The sequence below is a fragment of the Sceloporus undulatus genome, chromosome 2, assembly GCF_019175285.1.
Source record: "Sceloporus undulatus isolate JIND9_A2432 ecotype Alabama chromosome 2, SceUnd_v1.1, whole genome shotgun sequence".
In the NCBI taxonomy this organism is placed as follows: Eukaryota; Metazoa; Chordata; class Lepidosauria; order Squamata; family Phrynosomatidae; genus Sceloporus; species Sceloporus undulatus.
The window spans coordinates 288,649,349-288,668,708 of NC_056523.1; the positions used below are offsets into that span (position 1 = coordinate 288,649,349).

Here is a 19,360-nt window from a genome sequence, read left to right on the forward strand (position 1 = left end):
TCACGCTCTTTCTCTCTTCCTTCTTCTTTTTTTTCCCCCCCCCCCCCCCCCCCCCTCACCGTCTGTGGGGGTTTTTGTTGGGCCCATTTCACCTATTTCCAGACAACATGGGGTGCAGTTCACAATCGGACCGAATTATGTTGGGGAGATGAAATGTGACAAATACCTCCTGCCCATACAGCAGTTGGGCCTTTCTAAATTAAAACAAGCTGAAAATGTTAAGAGCATGCATGGCAGGCTCATGAGGAAGGACAGGATGCTGCCCATAGGACTGCATGTTGTTGCTGTGCTGTGTGCCTTCAAGCCCTTTCAACTTACCATGACCTCTAAAGCAAGCCCATCATGATTTTGGAACAAGAATTGGTTCAGAGGGGTTGTTATTTTCTTCCCTTGGCTGGAGAGTGTAACTTGCCCAAGGTCACCAAGTGGGTTTCCAGAGCTATGCAAGGATTTGAACTGTTTCTCTGAATCCTAATCCCAAACTCAAACACACACCACGAGCTGATGCCTGTTTAATGCATATGTCTTTTTTAATTTCCTATTTGTAAGAATTCAAAACAATTTTTCACGTAACACTTTTTAAAACCCCATTTTAATACATTCAACATATACATTTGATTGGTATTTTACCTTGAAGATAAGAGTACTTATTCCAGTTCTATAGCTTCACGAGCTCTGACTGAAGTGCATCATAGATGTTTTCAGGCATATCATCACTGGTGCTGTTGCTGACATTTCTCCCATCCATGGTTCTCACTCCCAGTTCTATAGTGACCTGGTGTCGTTTTTCTCCTCTATCTTCCAGTGCATCTGGATAAAATGAAATACCATGGAACGTACTGAACTCCTGCTTAAGAAAGCTTGTCTTTTAAAGCATTATCTGATTGTCAGTTTGAATGCAATCAATAGCAAGGACACATTGGTTACTTTACCTATTGCCCGAAACTGAGTTTTGGATGTTTCTCGATAAGCTATTGAAGGGGTCCCAGATAGGTTTCAAGGCCATATTCACGTTTGATTCGATCATGATAATCTCAATGTTGCAATTCACCCATTCCACAAAGAATAGTCTGGGAAAATATAAAAAATGTTAAAAAGCACAGAATATTACCATTACTGTTTCACAAAGCCTCCTATTTTCATTATCTTCCAAACCCATAGCCGTGATTGGGTATAAGGAATATATATGTTCATGAAATTATTTTCATTTAATATAGTAAAATAAGGAGAATTTCATTACTGCAAGCAGAAAATAAGGAAGTATTAACCCTCATCAAGGCAGATGGAACATTTTGAACTCCAGAGTTGCATTTTGTTGACAAATTCAAACCCACCAGAGGAAGTCTACCAAATGTTAAAAAGTCTAGAAAACCTGCCCTATGAAAAAAGTGGCGTAGTGAACTGGGTTTTTTAGCCAGAGGAAAGAAGAGGCAAAAAATAAGCCATGTTTAAATATTTGAAGTTGTACTGAGGATGGAGAAAGCTTGTTTTCTGTGTCCAGAGACTAGGACAAGGAAACAATCGATTCAAGCTATTAGGAAAAGATTTCAGCTCAACATTAGAAAGGAACTTCCTATTGTAAGAGTTGCAATGTACTACTCAGAGGTGTGTGTGGGTCTCCTCCTTGGAAGGTTTTTAAACAGGGCTGGATAGTCATCTGTCTTGAGCACTTTGTGCATTCCTGCATGGCAGGGACTGACCCTTGGGGTCTCTCCACTCTATGATTTCTAGAAACTATGCTTACAAAGTGGGCACGTTTACGATACGATACAGTTGGTCCTGAAGAGTTGTAAACAAAGTCCCCAAGTTTCAATTGTCGCTTTTACATGCTTCTTTGTATATTTTTGGATTCAGAGCCAGAAACTGCAGAAGAGCAGGGGGAAAACATTTGCCGATCTTGACAAATTTTGTTTTCACCCCCTAGTGGTCCCAGGCAGCTCCACATGTTGGAAATTGCCCCCCCCCCCACTCCTCCTAGACATCATTTTGGGGGCACAAAAAAACACTGGGAGATCTCACGCAGCTTGCTGGCCACCACTTTGCCCACCTCTGTTACTATGTAACATTTGTTTCTAAGTAAATATTAGAAATCAAAATTTATTTTAAAACTAATCTAAATCTTATGCCTTTCTGTGCAAAAACCAGGTGGAATCACCAATTTTTGAGTGCCGAAAGTAATGTTACATTATTTGCTCCTCTAAAAAACTAATGGTTCCAGGTTTCTTAAGGAAAAAACTCCCCCTGCAAAGACAAGTTTCTAAGCCCACTTCAGATATAAAATGTAGAATATACAATCTCATGAGGGTCAAACAGCTACTGCAACTATTGTCATTACAAGCATGATCCACAGAACATAAAATAGCAAGAAAAGTTCCCTAAAGCACACAGTAGTCCTTACTTGCCCAGTGTCAGCATCTACCCTGACTTTCAGGACTTGGATCCTCCCGTTGTAAACAAGATAAGGCATTATCCAGATCTAGAGTAAAAAAAAAATGACTATATTAAGTAAAGAGCACATTTATTCTACAGAAAGATACAAGTAACTAGAGATTAAAAACAGGAAGAAAAAAAACAGAAGTTGGCCCCTAAAAGTCATAAAATAAATTATTCCTCCTCCCTCCCCCACCCAAGTTCCCTAAGCACATGAACAGCATTTTATTAGCAAACCTTTGACACTACAGTTAAAACTGCTTTGCTGAATCAATTTATTAGTCCCCAGTGTCTGACTTCCATGCCACCAATACACACCAGGAAAAACCAAATAGTTAAAAAATGAAGGATGAAAATTAGATCAGGAGCAAAGAAAAAATTTTAGACAGGCTCCTACAATGAGATTTCTCCTGGCACCTTTAAAGATTACGGCTGGCATCCAGTATCACAGTTACAGATTTGTAATCTAGTGTTACAGATCAATAACTGCTCTGTATTCGTTATACTATGGATTCATGATCATGGCACTATACCATGATCATATATGTCCCCCAAATTCCTCCTTAACTAAACGTAGCTGGTACAAGTGATAAGAGATTCATTCTGTAATGTTTCAGCCCCTTTCCATTCATGACTGAGGTTGAGTCATCAAAAGCGATCCCTGTTGCAATTCCTCATTCACACAACAAGATCACAGGTGGGAAGGGACTGGAAATGTCATTATGGTGTGTCCTGACTGCCAGCAGAAAACAGTCCTCAATTGCTTCAACCACTGCTGGGCTGTTATGTAGCTTTAGAGAGTCTGGCAGGAGATCATACTTCGCATTAGTAACTAAAGGGTCAAGTAGACCAGCAGCTTGGAGTGGCCTCCAGCAGCTCCAACCCCAGTAGCTCCTCATTCGACCAGACACCACGGTCCCTAACAGGCCACTTGCAAGGAGCACTTTTTTTTGTGGTCAGGGCCGCCTTAGGTGGCCACAGTGCAACTTTGGCCTGATCCAGGGACATATGTCATCTGTGCACCACACCCCTGGATCAGCCTGAAAGCTGGCGTATTTGGCCCTTGTGTTCTGGGCCTAAGATTGGTTCAAGAATGTTAGTTGCTTTTGAATCTCAAACAACTTTTCTGCCATGCAAAACAAGAGACTACAGCCCAGCTGTTCATCTTTGGCTGTGTGGAGACAATTCACTGCCATTTGGAATTTTTCCTCTAGAAAATTAAATAGGCTTTTTCAGCCCATAGTTAAAGTTAAAAGTGTAGCAAAGTACACTCACATATCCTCCATACCTTGTAATTAGTTTTTCAGTCCCCACTGAATTAGAACAAGAGACATTTCTCATCCATCGTTCTTGATCACACTCTGTCCTTCTTAAAAAGGAGGAAAAACCCAACTTCTTCCGTACAGTGTGATTAGAATACAGGACCAGCTGTTTCAGTAACTACTTCGCACCTGGTTGCCTGGCTATAGAAGGTGGCTCTATTGTACCAAAAGAAGGGACTGGCTCTGGAACTTCAATGCCTGCCAAGAGAAGGTTCTGCACTTCACCGACTTGGCCGTGCTTTGACCCCACATTTTGTCCAGCCTGTTGAGCTGCAGCCACTGCACGAAGCTTTTGATGAAACAATGGTTGTCTCCAGTGGCCTCTAAATGTCAAAGAGCGAGTAATATAATGCATTGTTAACATACAATAGGTTGTTTTCATTCCTTTTTAATGATGAAATTAATTACTGAAGGTTGTCTTTTCACAGTTCAAAGGGAAGCCAATTGGGAATGATAATAATACAAAAAAATTCTTTGTTTTCAATCAAACTCTAATAGTTTTATTTGGCCAGTATTAAACAATTAAAAGGGAAAAAACCCTTTGATGTTCCATGTATTTACTACAGAACTAAATTTCATATTGTGCTTCTTTACAAGCACAGAGAAATTTCTGACAGATCAAATTTTTTTAAAATGCCATTAATACAATAACATTATTAATGTTGCCAGTTTACCAGAGGGAAATGGGAATCAACCAGCAATTATGTTAAATGTTACCAATTAATTTTGCTACAATTTTAAATAAAATTCACTTTTTTATTTACCTGTTTCCAGCCAACAGTAAGGACATGTTGCCAGCTGTTGCTGAAGAAATTTTATTTGCTATCTGCGAATGGCAGAAGCAGGCGACTCATTCTTTCTCTACAACAGATAACTCAACTTAGAGTTTACTCCTATAGAGGAACCTAGACTGTTAAGTTCAGTAATGCCTCCACATGTGCAATTTTCTTTTACTCACGTGCAGTTCTTGTTCATATTAAAGATAGCTGACTGAGGCTTCATTTTGCCAGAGTAAATACGCAAAAAAACTAATGGCCCACGCTGCTTGTCCTGGAGAACTTTAATGCCAGAGCACACAAATCATCTTTATACCATTCCTGGGCGGAAAAACAAACTTAGGAATGGCTTACATAAGGAAACACCTTATTATTGTGGGCTATAAAGTACTTTCAAGACATCATATTTACAAACATCAAATGCTTATGATATGTTCACTGGGGTAGTGATTATTATTATTATATTTTATTATAGCGCTGTAGATTTGCACAGCGCTTGTACATAAAACAATAAATATAAAAGAGTAAATGATATATTCTCAATTGTTTAGGCTGGAAACAAGTTATTTATTTATTTAGAATATTTATACCTTGCTCTTCAGACACAAAGGCTCTCAGAGCAGGCTTACAGATTGTTAACTTGACATTCATTTGACAAAACTCTTAGTAGGAAAAAATGCATGTTTCCCCATCCTGATCTCTCTCACTTTCCCAGCCCACAATTATTTCTGGTCTAAATTATTAATCCATTGTTTCTACTTTGCATTTAATAATAAAGTCTTCTCTTACTCACAGAAACATCATAGCTGCATTTCATCTGGAGCGGGCAGATACGGGTGATCGCATCCAATAATGGCTGAACACCTTTATTTTTCAGTGCACTTCCACAGCGCACAGGCACGGCTTTCTGAGCCAGCGTTTACTCTCCGTACAGCCGAATGGAGCTGCAGAAGATTCACACTATAATAGTATCTACCATATGTTAAGTTTTCAACTGAGCAAGTAAACCACCAGCTTGATGTAAGGATTATACAGAGCAAACATTAACCTTCAATTATATCTTGAAATGTAATTCTCTATTGGTCACATGTGTCCCTTACATCCCACAGTCCATTTCTTTAAAAAACTCAGATTTTACACAATCATGCATGCACCCACCCACCCACCCACACACACACTCTAAACATAGATACACACTCACACCTTCTAACTTAAGCATCAGGATTCTACTTGGTATCTTATTATTTGATCTATATAGAATATCTTCAATATTTCTCATGAGCACATTTTGTTCTCAAATGTTGTAGACATAGAATGACTCAATAGTGTTTTATCTTCATATTGCTTATTTGGAGAGCAGCTGGTGTACTTTAAAACTACAAATACATTGTTTTATGTGCTTATTTTTGTATATTTCATGACTACAAGACACTTTCAAACTTTGAGGCATTATCATCATCATCTTTCCAACCAACCGTATTCAATCATTCAGAAGGCTGAGAAAGTTTTCCTGAAAGTGCTTTGACTTTATATGTCTTGACCTCACAGTTGTTACTATTTGTTCCTTAAGCATTTCCTGCTACACCTTCTACTGTTCTGCAGTTGTTTTCTTTTGGTTTTATACTCTGCTTGTAATTTTTGATTTAATGACTGAATTGCCCTTGCCTTGAACAGAAAAGCCCAATTCCAATGTCTGAACCACAGTTTAACACCAGGCTGGGAAAACCTGGGCTCTCAAGTCATTAATGAGCTACTCCTCTCCCCAACCATTTGCCCAAGTGAAAAGAGCTGATGCAAACTGGTGTTCTAGAACACCTAGAGGGACACAGAATTTCCCAAACCATGGTTTGCTGTTACATACACAGAGTAGGCAAAGTCTTGGGTTCACAGGACAGCTCTTCCCTTTGCTCCACCAGGGGTTTATAAAGCTGTGCTTGTCACCAATAGATCAGTATTTTATGGCTGGCCTCCTAGTTTTTTGTGGGGTTTTTTGGGCTATGAGGCCAGTTCTAGCAGAGTTTCTTTCTTTCACTCAGTCAAGGGACCCGAGAGACCCTCTCACAGCCGCAGGAGTTTACCACATTACCATGCAGTCTGCGGACAAGTACATAGGGACCACCAAATGCAGTGTGCCAACAAGACTCAAGGAACACGAGAGACACTGCAGACTGGACCAGCCAGAAAAATCAGCAGTAGCAGAAACATGCCACAAACCATCCTGGGCATAAATACTGTTTGAAAACACTGAAGTTTCTGGACCATGCCAACCACTACCATGTCAGCATGGACAGGGAAGCCACTGAAATCCACAAACACTTGGACAATTTCAACAGAAAGAGGACTCCTAAAGTAACACAAGGTTTGGCTACCAGTCCTGAAAGATAGCAAGATAAAGACAAATGCAAATGAGGAAATCTCCCAGGGTCAGGGGTTCCCAGCAGACAATGAGCACTAATCAAGCAGACATTAGTCCTCTTGTGCAGGACCCTCACACCCTGAGGAGTGCCATTAGCAACCAACAATAATAAACATTGGCTTACTGGTGGATGTATGTTTTAAGCGATGGAGACGGAGGCATCCTGATGTATGGGTTGTTAGACCCTGTGGCTCGCTCTAGGTCAGGCAGGAAGTAGACAAAAACTTAGAGGCGTGTCCACAGGATAGGACTACCCCCACAAGCAAGCTTCAGTTAATGTAACAGCCTAGAGAAGGAAGGTTTACAAGAACCTCTCAAACAACTAAGAACCAAATTTTAGGGCATCTGAAAAAAGGCCCAGTAACCAAAAACTGTAAACGTCCACGGGAGAGAAAAACACTAATGGTTGACCTCAAAAGCGGGTGCCAGGAGATCAAGACCAATCAGGGGGAGGGGAGGATGCCTTCGTCTCCATCGCCTTTAAAACAAACATCTCACCAGGTAAGCCAATGTTTATTTTTCCAGCCGACAGAGAGAAGGCATCCTTGATATATGGGATATGGCATAGCTCCCCAAAAATAAGGGTGGTTAGAAGGAGATTGAGTTACGATGAGGTATTACAGCCTGTTACCCTTCTTCCAAAACCGCCTCAGATGACTGGAAGGAGTCTCAGGGGTGGTAATGTCGACAAAGGTAGATGTCGCGGAGGACCATGTAGCTGCCCTGCAGATCTCTTCTAGAGAGGCATTAGTGGAGAGTGCCGCCGAGGTTGAACACTACGCTGATAGAATGAGCGAAAAAACAGTTCCAGGAACGGCTTTGCAGAATTGTATAACACATGGATATGCAGGACTGATCCATCGAGAAAGTGTAGAAACGGACACCTTTTTGCCCATGGAATTTTGTGGAATGGACAAAAAGGCTGTCAGTCAAACGAACTTTTTAGTTCTATATATAAGTGCGGAGAGCCCTCCGAACATCCAGTGTATGCCAGGTCTTTTCCAAGTCTTTTTTGGTTGAGGGCAAAAAGAAGGTAGGATGATATCTTGGGACCTGTGGAATGTAGAGTTTATCTTGGTTATAAAAGTTGGTCTCGTCTTAGCAACACAGTCTTCTCTGAACACGCACGAGTCTTTGCGTTATAGACAGGGCGCCAAGTTCTGGACTCTCTTGGCCGAGGTGATGGCTGTGAGGAATAGAACCTTCCAGGTAAGGAATTTTAGTCTATGTCTTTTGTGGTTCAACCGGAGCTTTGGTAAGAGCGCGAAAGTACCCTGTGTAAGTCCCAGTTAGAGTATCGTGTGTATTGGGGAGGTCGGATGAGAGTGGCTGCTCGAAGAAGAAACTTCTGACATAGTAGTGTGGACCGTTGTTAGCGTGTTTTTGAGGAAAAGCAGTAAGTGATGGCAGAGAGGACTGTCTTTTGGAGTGTTTTGGCTTAAACCTTTATCAAGTCCTTCTTGGAGGTAAGAAAGTAGAGAGCTCACAGATGCCTTGAGTGGGTTAAGTTTGTTTAGCTTTACACCAACGGGCAAATATCTGAAAGAATATTCGTATATTCGTCTGGTGGAAGGTCGTCTAGCATTGATGATGGTGTCTATCACCCTAGACGTGAGCCCCTTCTTTTATCATATTTTGGCGTTCAACCTCCAAGCGTGAAGGTTGAGCCAGGCTGAATCTGGATGGTGATGAAACTGACCCTGGGATAGAAGGTCTGGGCGAAGCGGGAGCTTGAGAGGACTCTTGAGCCATGTCAGGATCTTGAGAACCATGGTCTTCTTTGCCAGTATGGGGCTATTAGATATTTGTCGCTCTTTCTTTTCTTGCCTTTTTTAGGCACTTGTTGTCATGGACGTTGGAGGGAAGGCATATAGAGTCCCGTCTGGCCATGGGGCATGTAGAGCATCCATTGTTCCGCTCCTGAGTTAGGAAACGAGAGAAGAAGCGTGGCAGTTGATTGTTTATGGGTGATGCGAAAGAGATCTACCAGGGGCGTTCCGAGCTTGGTGTACCATGTGAAAAGACTTGGGGATGTAGCTGCCACTCTGACTGGTCTATGTCCTGTCTGCTGAGCCAGTCGGCTCTTGTTATTAGAGTCCCCTTGATTGTTCTGATCTTATCGAGAGGAGATTTGTTTGTTGACCACTTGAAAAGAAGCTCTGTCTTGCTCATTAGAGACTTTGATCTTGTGCCTCCTTGTCGATTTAGTGGGCTTTTGTTGACATGTTGTCTGTCTGAATCAACACTGGTTGTCTTTGACCAGGGATGAGAATTGTAGAAGAGCCAGCGCACCGCTCTGAGTTCTTAGGAGATTTATGTTGTGGCTTTGTTCTTGGACGGACCCATCTTCCCTGTGTATAGGAGTTGTGATGTGGCTCCCCAGCCCCGCAGACTGGCCATCTGTCGTCAGTTGTAGTCTTGAGGAGGCCAGAGTGGCCGACCTGTTTTGAGATTGGGAGAAGTCCACCAAGAGGAGGGGTCTGACCCTGTGAGGGAGTATCAGTCGTTTGTTGATCTTTGACGATATGTGTTTTTGATGAGGAGGAGAAACCACTGGAGAGGCCTTGAGTGAAAACGGGCCCGGGGTGTGCAGTCATCGTTGATATCATTAAGCCTTGTAATCTCCCAGGAGCAAAAGGTTTTGTCGAGTGAGAGCGGGACATGAGGTTGATGGTCTGACGAGAGTTTGTTTATTCTTTCTGGTGGAAGCTATACCTTGCCTTGAGGGTATCGATGATCGCCCGAGGTGGGAGAATATGTTGGCAAGGCTCTAGTGTGCTCTTCCCACAATTGACCAGAAAACCATGTCTTGTCAATGAGGATAGGACCAGTGGACATCCTGACGGCCTTGTTGGAGTGATGGTGAGCGAAATTAGATGTCGTCAAATAGCGAGGGCGTGGATTCCCTGTAGTCTCCAATGGGCCACCGCGTATCATGATCTTTGTAAAAACCCAGGAGCTGATGAGAGGCCAAATGGAAGGCCTTGTATGGTAATGGTTGTGGGTGGTAGGAGAATCTCAGAAATCGCGGTGGAGCGGGTGAACAGGACCATGAAGGTAGGCTTGATTTAAACCAGCAGAGAACAAAGAAAGTCATGAGGTCTGATGGCCTCTAGGATGGTCTTTAGAGTTTCCATATGGAAATGACATTTTCTGACAATTTGTTGACCCATTTTAGGTCCAGTACAGCCCTCCATGACCCGTCCTTTTTTGGCACTATGAACAAAATAGAGTAGCAACCTTTGTACATTTCTGAAGATGGAACTTGTTCTATCGCTGCAATTTGTAGTAGGTGGTCTATGGCTTGTAACATCAACTTGTGTTTTTTGTGACATTGGGACATCGTTGATGGAACAAAGTGGTCGTGAGGAAGGTTGTAAAAGTCTATCAGATAACCGTGTCTCAGTGTGGTGAGAACCCATTTGTCTGCAGTTGAGGCTTCCCAAATGTGGGCAAAGTGTAGAAGTCTGCCGCCCACTAGGTGTGGCGGCCAGTCATTCTCTGGGGAAATTACAGTTTTGTTTGGAGATAGATGGCCCCTGGTGTTGGTTGTAAGAGTTGTTAGGCCTTCCGAATCCTCGGGAGTGGTATTGTTGTCGGCCATATGACTTTCGGTCAGACCACTGATTTTTGGTGGACCTAGGGTCTCTGGAACGAAAGGAAGATTGATTGTTTTTGTATGAGCAAAAGGAACCCTGTCCCTGGCGAAAGGATCGCTTTTCATCTCTTTTGGGTAGTGAAGGTAAGGCTTTTTTCTTGTCCTTGGTTTCTATGAGGACGGGTTCGAGTGCGTCTCCAAATAGTTTTTGTCCACTGAAGGGGGCCATGGTGAGGTTTTGTTTGGACTTGGCATCAACCGTCCAATTTTTTAGCCAAATCTGTCTCCTTACTGGGACAGATGCTGCTTGAGCCCTGGCACTCAGTTGCATGATGTCAAGAGAAGCATCAGAAGAAAAAGCCAACACCTTGAGAAGTTTATTGATGCCCTGGCGTAATTTAATGTTGCCCTTAGGTACCTCTTGTGTTGTTGTTGTTGTTGTTGTTGAAAGAAATAGAGGAGGAAAAGCAGCAGAGCTGATCTGAAAGCATCTGACCAGAGCAGAGGCAGGAAAGAAAACTGAAGCTTGCTTTGGGGGTTAGTCCTATCCTGTGGACACGCCTCTAAAGTTTTGTCTACTTCCTGCCTGACCTAGAGCGAGCCACAGGGTCTAACCCATACATCAAGGATGCCTTCTCTCCATCGCTGGAAAACACATGCAAATCACGCCTGCCTTTCAAGATCACACAAGATACATAGCCAAGTCCTTTCCAGGCAAACATTCTCTGAAGATGCCAGCCACAGATGCTGGTGAAACGTCAGAAAGAAACCCTGCTAGAACATGGCCACATAGCTCGAAAAACCCACAAAAAACTATAGATCAGTATTTGTTTTAAACCACAACTACTAGTTTCTCCTTAATCAAAAGCCAAGATCTGTAGAAACTATACTTGCCAAAATTCCTCCCCGGCCGTATTTTGGAGTGGTGGTAGCTACTGCCTGTTTCTTAACCATACCCAGTACTGATAATATATTATGCACCCACTGATTTACAAGATGTTTACATTTAGCTTGGGAAAACTCAGTCCAGAAAGGAAGCTTATCAGTACTACAACATGATACAAGTGAAATCTTCTCTTAATTGCTTTCTAACATTGCTTCCATTTTTCCAACTGCTGAAACTGAATGCACAGGTCAGTTTGGTATGCTACCTTATCACTCATACTAACCAATGAGCATATTTTGCAGCACTAAAGAATGTGGAAAATATCCTTCAAGTACAATTAAAATTAAAGGTATTATAACAGCCAATTAATATAACAAACAAGCCAAGCCACATACCTCTTCAGAAGGTAATGAATCAAAACTCTCACTGAAATCCCCAAGGACTAATTCAGCAAATTCATCATCCAGATCTGCAACCTTATAAAAGGAACATATGTGTGTTGTTACATATTCTGAAAATCAGTTTAATTATACAGTACTCAGAAGATAACCAATTACCAATTAAAGGAGAAGTTTACCAATTAAAGAAATTTTACAAAATGCTAGAATCAATTATTTTCAATTCTAAATCAGCAGCAACGTGAAAATGTAAGCTCTTACAATTGCTGACTGCAAACAACTTCATTTTTGGTGTATGTATCTTGAACTGATGTGAATCAGAGATAAGGAGAAATGAAAACAAAAAACCAAACATCACACATGATGAAGTATATCTAGAGAATGACTACAGAACTACTGCTCACACACACTGGACTAGCACTGCTCACTCAGTGACTTTAGGCTAGTTGCTCCCTCTCAGACTAAGCTAACTTAAAAGTTTGTTGTGAGGAGAAAAAGGGGGTCTCTGCAAGGCTGAAATAAAAAGCAGTATGAGGGCAAAGTATATGGGACTATGGTCTCCTGCTGCTATTGTACTATTATTGTCCTAGTATTTGTATTGAACTGTATTTTCTGCTGATAGGGAAAGTTGATATTTGTTTGTTAGATTAACTATGTTAGGGTATATTTTAATTTATTATGTTGATACTGTGGATTTTGTTATTTGTATTTTTCTATATCTATATATTTATATATATTTCCTTGCATTAGACATTAGGTTTATGTTTTGTATTCTGGCTTATGTTTACTGTATGATTATTTTTTGTATCTAATGTTCTTGTTGTAATCCGCTTTGATTCCGTGGGAAAAAGGCAGAATAGAAATAAATTATTATTATTATTATTATTATTATTATTATTATTATTATTATAGAGATCCAGTCCCACCAAGCCACCTGAGCTTGTTAACTACCCCCCACCCACTCACACTCTGTTTCTTTGTAGTGGTGTTTGTCACTGTGAGCGTCTTGGTGGGAGAGGAGAATGAAGATTTATACATCCTAAATCAATAAAATTCCTAAACTATCCGAAACCATCCTAAGTGAGCCAGTCTGGTCTGAACATTGGACTAAGACACTGAAAGACCATGGCCAGCTTGGCCACGGAAACCCACTGCGTGACCTTGGGCAAGTCACATTTTCTCAGCCTAGGGGAGTGGGTTATTGTGGCACGGGACTTAATATTTTAATGTGTAAGCCGCACCGGTTGTGTTACACAGAGAGGCGGGATATAAATAAAATTTATTATTTTTATTATTATTTGACTCAGGGGAGACAATGGCAAACTTTTTCTGAACAAATCTTGCCAAGAAAACCCCATTATAGGTTCAACTTAGGGTCGCCTTAAGTCAGAAATGATTTGAGGGCACACAACAACAACAATTCCAAGGCACACTGAACACTGCCAACAGTGTAAGAGAGCTGGGGTCTTTGATAAGTTACATGAGAGTTATCTAGTGCCAGAAATAAACACCACATAATATCAGTTCATGGCAGCAAATATTAATGCAAGCCTATCAAAATTTATCTTCTTGCCACCAAGTAGACTCACATGTCTTCTCAACTTACCAGCCCCACTTGGCAGGAAATCTTTTTAACTACGAGTGAAAAAAGCTTGAAAAAAGTTTGCTCTGAAGTGGATTCTGACAGACTTGAACTTTAAGTGGTTTTAGCAAAAAGCAGTAATCTGCGTTCGGCTTCAGCCTGGGACTGGGGCAAGAAGTACATTCATACAGTTTACTGCCCTGTTAGAAAATCACCTGTCTTTTATATGTTTAAACATGGTAAGAAGCATAATAGGCACAAGGGATAAAATATTTGGTTTTTACCAGAATGTATGGTTTTCTCTGCACATGTACATATGTATATATTAAAATATGAAGCATTTTTCGATGCAAATACAAAGATGTTTGATTAAGAAAAAGAATTATGAAATTAAAAGTATCATAAAACAAAGTTTTTTTTAATGACATATGCTTTAGGAACATACAGAGTGGTGATGGCTGACACCCAGTGGCGGAACAGACCGCTCCTTTGCGCCAGCTTCAGGGCAGAATCAGAGTATGATGTTTAGACAAACCTTTTTCAGGCACATAGGGGCCTGAGAAGAGGCTAGAAAGTCACCTTCCACCCACCCTCATGTTGCCATGTTTTTGGATGCAAACATCAAGTGTTCTATATATTTACTTCAGAACTTTACTTGTTCTATTAAGGCATTTCTTGCAGCAGCTGCATTCCTTAACAGGTCAGGATCATTCACTTCTTTCAAGGATTTCAGCTCAAAGGTCTTTCCATCATCCAAATCAGCTGCAGATTTCCAAACAACTTGGTTCTGAGTCACCACATCAACTACTCCCCTAAAGGTCTTTGCTTCTCCAATTGGCAACTATACATGGGTGTTAAAAAAACAACACAGATATAAGACACAATAGTTTCAAAGAAACATCAAACCTGAATATGCAGCATTAATCAAAGCAATTTGTGAAACAAGTGTCTGAATATTTTTTAATGTTGATAACTTCTTAAAGATATAAATGAATAAATATAAATAAATAAATTACCTGTAAGAGCAGAGGCTTCGTCTTCAGCTTCTGCTTGATACTCTCCACTGCAAGAGTAAAGCTGAAGAAAAAGTATTACTCATTCAGTGTGAAAAATGCTTGCTTATCACCAACCCACCTATCCACTCTACCCTTTTCCCTGTGCAAGTCTCTGACAGACAGGGCACCAGAAATAAGAAACAACACCATAGCCACAGAAGTTACAAGCTCACAACATTCTTTTCTCTAGTCCTCCTGTTTACATATGCATACTTCAGTCATTTGTGGCACCCAAAGATGACTCATTCTTTGATCACCGGGAGGTTTGCATTTTTTTTTTGTCTCACCCCAACCAAGCAGGAAAGTGGGCATTTGTAAACTTCATTTAGAGGAAATTAAGAAAACAGCTGTAAAAATTTAAATGATGAATTTTAAAATATGGATTGTTTTAATATGAATGGCTCCTGTTTGTTCTTTTAAATTGATGTGTGTTTTTAACTGATGTTGTGTTTTAAATGATGTGTATTTGTTGGTCTGTTGTTGTTCCCCACCTCCATCCATGGGAAGTGGTAGGTAAGAATATCATCATCATCACCACCACCACCAGAATTCATCTCTCATTAAATTATAAATTATTTTGGGTAATTAGAAATCATCTTCTTAATTCCCATAACATAGCACTTCTTTTCTTGGTTTAGTGCAAAAAAACCCTCAGCCATTTTAGTACCTTGCTCCATTTTTGTCCATCTTATTCAAAAAAACAAATTCGTGGTATATGGTGTTTGTCTGCTTGTCTCCATACTGTCAAAGACTGCGCCTAAACAAAGAGGGCAAGCACTTTTCAGCTAAATGACTGGCTGCTGTTACTTACAACTATTTAAACTCTTCTTTACTTTGCCATGATATACAAAGTACAGATACAGAAATCAAGGACTGACACAAATGATATGGATAATAAATGGAGAGACACTGCACATGAAAAACAGATTCAGAGGACAGGAACATGAGGACCATGGGGAACCTTGTCAAAGGCCTTACTTAAATCAAGACCCACTACATGCACAGCATTCCCTTCAGCTACCAAGTTTGTGACTCTCTCAAAAAAAAGAGGTAAGATTAGACTGACATGATTTGTTTTTGAGAAACCCATGCTGACTTTTAGTGGTCATGGCACTTCTTTCTAAGTACTTACAAACAGTCTGTCTAAATATGTGCTCTAGAAACATTCCTGGTATTAATGTCAGGCTGACAGGACAATCATTTGGGTCCACCTTTTTCCTTTTTTGAAGATGGAGACAGTTGTCTTCCTCTGGTATGCTGAGATTTCTTCTGCCAGTTTTTTAACACCCTTGGATATAGTTCATTATCCTGGAGACTTGAATTTGTTTAGCATAGCCAAGTATTCTTGTATTATCTATTCCTGTACAGCTTGTGAATGGTATTTGGATGTACACAGCCCTTAATTCTTATAATTAAGATAAAAAATAAAGGCACAGGATTAATACAAAGCAAAGTCATCATCTACTGCAGAGTCATTTTTACCTCCACACCAGCTGAAGCATCAAATACAGCCACTGCCCCATCCAGCACTCTAAGGGAACGTTCCACCTCCAATGTAAAGTCCACATGACCTAAAGGCCAGTTGATAGAGAGATCATAAAGGGCATAAGCTTTGGATATTTTCACAAGATTAGAAGGGCAATATTTCTTTACTGGTTTCTCATCAATGGCCCCCTGCCTAAAAGCCACTGCACCAAATGAATCAAATATGTAACCCAAGAACAAGCAATGTTGTTTGGGAGAATTAGATGATCATGGTGGTGGTGATATTTATTTCTATCCCATGTTCCCCATCAAAACTGAGCCCCAAAGTACCTCACAATTTAAAACATTCAACTGGAATTCTACTACAATGTTAAAACAAATTGCACAATAAAACTCTATGATTCTATGATTCTAATATCTAGACCATTCTTTAAAAATGTTCTGTTTTAAAACCCTGTCTGAATAAAAAGGTTTTGGACTGTCACTGGAAGGCAAACAAGGAGGGGGCCATTTTGGCCTCCCTGTGAACCAAGTTCCAGTCTAGGGACAGACACTGAGAAGGCGTTCTTGTGTTCCAACCAACCATGCTTTTGATGGTGGTGGAATTGAGAGAAGGGCCTCTCTTGATGGTCTCAGAACAGCTGGCTGGCTCATACATGGAGATACAGTCTGCCAAATAGCCGGGTTAGATAGTTACATTATGAAATGCACTTTTTGATTCTGGATAGCTTATATCCAAAACAAAGGTGAAGATCTCAGGGAAATTATGTCCACATTTTCAGTACTAACTGAACTTATTGTGTCAACAGTTTCCTTTAGTTGGTTATTCTCTTGTCATAGTAAGAAAGCACATTCAAAGTACCTGGTGTGTCTATTAGGTTGATTCTATAACCCTTCCAGTCAAATGTTACAGCAGCTGATTGAATGGTGATGCCACGTTCTCGCTCCTGTGCCATGAAATCTGTTACAGTGTCTCCATCATCAACATCTGTTTAACAGGAAGAATATACAGTGTTTCAGTTTGGTCAAACAACCTGAGCATTTCAACTGTACTTTATCAGAAAAAAATAATAATGCATCATAGTTAAAAAAAATACTAGAAAATAAAATATCTGAAGCCCCTGTTCCATATCAAATACTGAGCAAGCTAGACAGAAGCTATTGATGTAGCTCCGAACTGCATCAGGTAAAAACAGATAATGTGCAGTTATCCCGATATAGTTTGACTGCAACACCCCTCATCCCTCAAAATTCACTGTGATATCAAGGACTGATGGGAACTGCAGTCCAGTACCCAGAAGGCAACACATTCCCCACCACATATGTAAACCACCAGCTCTTTTTGCACTAATGTAGCCAGATGCCCGGATTTAGGGCAGGCTACGTAGTTGAGACGGCCTTGGTCGTCTTAGTCGATGATCTCCGTCTGGGAATCGACAGGGGAAGTGTGACCCTGCTGGTGCTTTTGGACCTCTCAGCGGCCTTCCATACCATCGACCATGGTATCCTTCTGGAACGCCTGAGAGAGTTGGGAATCGGAGGCACTGCTTTGCAGTGGGTTCTGTTCCTACCTCTCAGGAAGGTTCCAGATGGTGTTGCCTGGGGACAGTTGTTTGGCCAAGAGGGAGCTCAAATCGGGCGTCCCTCAAGGCGTGATTCTGTCCCTAATGCTGTTCAACATTTACATGAAGCCGCTGGGTGAGATCATCCGGAAACATGGGGTGGGGTGTTATCAGTATGCTGATGACAACCAAATATATTTCTCTATGTCTCAGACTGCTGCAGTGACTAAGGAGGGCATCTCTCCTCTGAATGCCTGTCTTAATGCGGTAATGGACTGGATGAAGGAAAACAAACTCAAGTAGAATCCAGGTAAGACTGAGGTACTAGTAATAAGAACTCCCAATCCGGGAAGGGAGTTATGTCAGCCAGTTCTGGACAGGGTCACACTTAGGCTGAACAAATGGTACAAACAGACATTTACTCCAGTCAGCCAAGACTATGTTAACAACTGTCAGCCAGAGGACTTTTTCTTTAAATGCCCCTAGATTGTGGAATGACCTGCCAGACGAGATTAAACAGCTGCATGCACTGCTTGAATTTAAAAGAGCATTGAAGACTAGTCTCTGCCAGCAGGTTTATCAAGATGATTTTTAAGAATAAAAGAGAATTATTATAAATTGGTTTTGAGATGGTACCTGACTCTAGTACAATTAAGTCAAATAAATAAGAAATATTTAGTGTTATGTTGGAGGGGTTGGCACCTATATGTGGTGTAGTTGTGTGTGTGTGGTGTAGTTGTGTGTGTGTGTGTGTACACACACACACATATATATATATACATACAGAAATTCTGGCAAATGGTATTTGAACAGGTAAGAGAGATATCGAGACAAAAACTTGAAATAAGCCCAGATACCACATTATTATCTATTTTACACAAGGTTAAATATACTAAAGCTATTGAAGATTTAATTATAAATTTATTGATAACAGCAAGATTAATGCCAAGAAAATGGAAAAGTCAAGATAGTTACTAAATAGAGGAATGGTATAAAGAAGTTTGGGGTATTGATATTAATGATAAATAAACAGGTAGATTTAAAGTTAAAAAAGGATTATGGAAAAGGAATGATTTTGAAGATATATGGAATAAATTTGTAGAGTATGTTTTTATAGGGGGAAAAGGGGGGGGGGGTGTATGCTTCCACGAGAGTCATGGCAATTTTGGATAACTGATTAATTAAATGGTATATATGATCTTGGTGGTGGGGTGCTATTGTAGTCAATACTGATTATCAGTGTACCTAAGCACTCCCTAAGCGGTTTACAACTGTAAGCTAATTGCCCCCAACAAGCTGGGAACTCATTTTAGTGACCTCAGAAGGATGCAAGCCTGAGTCGAGCTTGAGCCCTTGGCTGCTATTGAACTCGCAACCTTGCAGTTTCTTAGTGAGTGGCTGCAGTACAGGCATTTAACCACTGCGCAATCAAGTAGTGTTGAAAAAATTTATGTACGCTCATCCCTCCACATTTGCAGCTTTGACTTTTGCATATTTGATTGTTCACAGATTTTATTAATATGTTCTCTCTAGGAATATCTAGGTCCTCCAACGCAACTCTATGGTCAACTTTAACCAAAAGTCGCACTGAAGGACCTAAAGAAAACACTCCACTAGACATTTGTAGCTGCTCCAGCACAATTCTATGGTCAATGTCGGGCAGATGTTGACCACAGAGTTGCACTGGAGGACCTAGAGATTCTTAGAGAGGTTTCTCTCCAGTAAAAACATAGTGTTTTTGTTATTTGTGATTTTTCTACATTCACAGGGGTCCTGTGCCCCTAATCCAGGGGTAGGCAACCTTTTTGAGCCGGGGGCCGGGTTGCTGTCCCTCAGACAAAGCCAAAAAA

General features: G+C 40.8%; 1 pseudogene; it reads right to left on the bottom strand.

Annotated features, from left to right (window-relative positions):
• Positions 1-658: 658 nt before the first annotated feature.
• Positions 659-19,360, bottom strand: part of LOC121920665 — a 1,182,487-nt pseudogene continuing 1,163,785 nt past the window's right edge.